This window comes from Benincasa hispida, chromosome 10 (assembly GCF_009727055.1).
Source record: "Benincasa hispida cultivar B227 chromosome 10, ASM972705v1, whole genome shotgun sequence".
Classification (NCBI taxonomy): Eukaryota; Viridiplantae; Streptophyta; class Magnoliopsida; order Cucurbitales; family Cucurbitaceae; genus Benincasa; species Benincasa hispida.
The window spans coordinates 26,228,915-26,231,540 of record NC_052358.1 but is presented as its reverse complement, the minus strand read 5'-3'; positions in this window follow the sequence as shown (position 1 = coordinate 26,231,540).

Here is a 2,626-nt window from a genome sequence, read left to right as displayed (position 1 = left end):
CCCAAGCCCACATGTGAACTCTATAAATAGAGAAGCTCTCCTCATTTGGAGAGGTTAGCAATTCTATACTCTAGAGAGCTTAGAGGTAATTTCTACAATCAGAAGACTCTTTGACTCCTGAATCTGACCACGCTTGAAGACTGAAGTTCTTTGAAGACACAAGCATTCTGAAGGCTGAAAAAGATACTAGCATTTTGAACACGCTTGAAGACTGAAGTCCTTTGAAGATACAAGCATTTTTTCAAGACTCGAAGCTCAAGAACATCCACATGCCCCACTTCTATACATCAAGCGTACACATTCAACTGAGAGAGAATCAGAGGATCAAGCACTAGAGATCGAACCACATCGCATCAAATTAACATCAACATCAACACCAACTTAAGTTCAATCCACGAAACAAGTTTCTCCGGAAGCCTCGTGTAAACACTAATCCTCCAAGAAGATCAACAAGCCCAAAGGCCGATCATCCAAGAAGATCGACAAGCCCGAAGGCCGATCATCCAAGAAGATCAACAAGCCCAAAGGCCGATCATCAAAGAAGATCAACAAGCCCAAAGGTCGATCGTCCAAGAAAATCAACAAGCCCAAAGGCCGATCGTCCAAGAAGATCATCCAGCCCAAAAGTCGATCATCCAAGAAGATCAATAAGCTCAAAGGCTAATCATCCAAGAAGATCAACAAGCCCAAAGGCCGATTACCCAAGGAGATCAACAAGCCCAAATGTTGATGGTTCAAAAAGATCAACCAGCTTAAAGATTATAATTTATTTTGAAAGCTTATGCGTTATTTTATGATGTAGAATTATGGATGAAATGAGATGATGAAAATGCGTTGAGCACTCAAGTTTTCTCAGTGGAATCCAAGTGTAAACCCAACTGAGTTTCCTGGTAAGTCCAGGGTCGAACTCAGGGACTTGGAAAAACAGGTTGCGGTGGTAATTTTTAGGAAAAACTTGCGGTAACCGGTAACTCAAATAGTTGTTAATTTTTTTTTTTTTGTTGCGGTAATGAAATAAATAAATGCGGTGGATTTGAGAAAAGTTTGATTGTGTGATAGATGCACTGAGTATGCGGATGAACGGGTTGAGAAGGTCTTTTGCTAGCGTTACTTGGGAATGCATCAGATTATGCGATCATACTACACCCATGCACAGCAAGTCATTTTCCAATGCAAATGCGATGCTCCTAAGTCTAGGACGCATGTGTTAAATGCAAAAGTGTCCATAGAGCTTATTCCTAAGTCTCTCTCTTTTCCTATGCGACGATGCAAGATGCACAAAGGCAAGGTGACCACATCAATCATATCCTATCTCTAGAAAGCATGCGATGCGTTAATAGCAAACAATGCTTATTCCTAAGCTCCTATCTCTTGATTATGCATTCTAATCTGACTCTCCCGAGCATAGATTCTAACCTGACTTTTCCAAGCCTAGATCCTGTCCTTATACTACCCTCCCAAGTATCTCTAATGGACGAATGAAGCATATATAATACAAGATGATCACATAGAATGAATATCCTTAGTTAAGCTAGCTAAGTGCTTCTCAATCCATTTAACAGATTTAGCTACTCATGCGTAAATAGCAGAGAGTGAACAGATATAGAGAAGTAAATTCCATTTTTATAAATGAGTTTGAATACAAAATAGCAATGGAAGATAAAGGTAGAGAGCCTGGTAGCAATCCCTTGCTGATCGAGGCTTTTACACTGGAAATCTCTATTCGATTCAAAAGATATTCATGCTTCCGCAGAAGCGGGCCCTTTCTCTGATCTTGAAGCTTCCAACGCTCTCCCAAGCTCACTAAAATGATCTATCAACACAACCTCCTTCTCTCGCTTCCGCCTTAAGGTAAAATAAAATCTAAGAACATGGCTAAACTATGAACAGAACTTGTGAACTCGTGAGCAGCTGAACCCCTTTGTTGAAGGATGCCTTTGGTATTTATAGAGCTTCAGGTTGAAGGACGGCTTCTCTCTTATGATTGCACAGATGGGATGGCTTTAATTCCCTGACTGATGCGTCGAATATTTGTCACCGAAAAGCTGAATGTACTCATTATCATTAACGGCTGTCAACTTAATTCAGATTCGACCGTCATCAGTTTTCTATCCCATCATGATTAATTATGCCTTTCACCCAGATGTGCCCACCAAGTTCCGCTGGCTCTATGCGGTAATCCTTCTTGAGCAAATGTTTGCGAACACAAATCACCGTAAAGTCTTGCGGTAATGCTGCGCTCGTCCGTTGATTTCTTGTTATCACTCTTTTCACCTTGCGTCAACCCATATTCTGCATAAAAATACAAAAATCAACTGTTTCTATGCGATGCACGCATGCAACCGCAATGTTATGAATTTAATACTTTTTGGATGCAATCTAACATATTTTATCAACACAAGCTAGCATTGTTTAAGAACTTAGCATTGTAATAACGTGCATTTCTGCCCATTATCAAAAGCATCAAAATACTATGTATTAGAGATTGTATTCACTTTCCACAAAATTAATACAAATACAAAGTTCAAGTTCCACGAAATAAATTTCTCTTGAAATCTCGTGCGAACAAAATAATAAAGAGGAAAAGGGAGAAAAATGATACCTTTGAAGAATAACCTTCTTCACG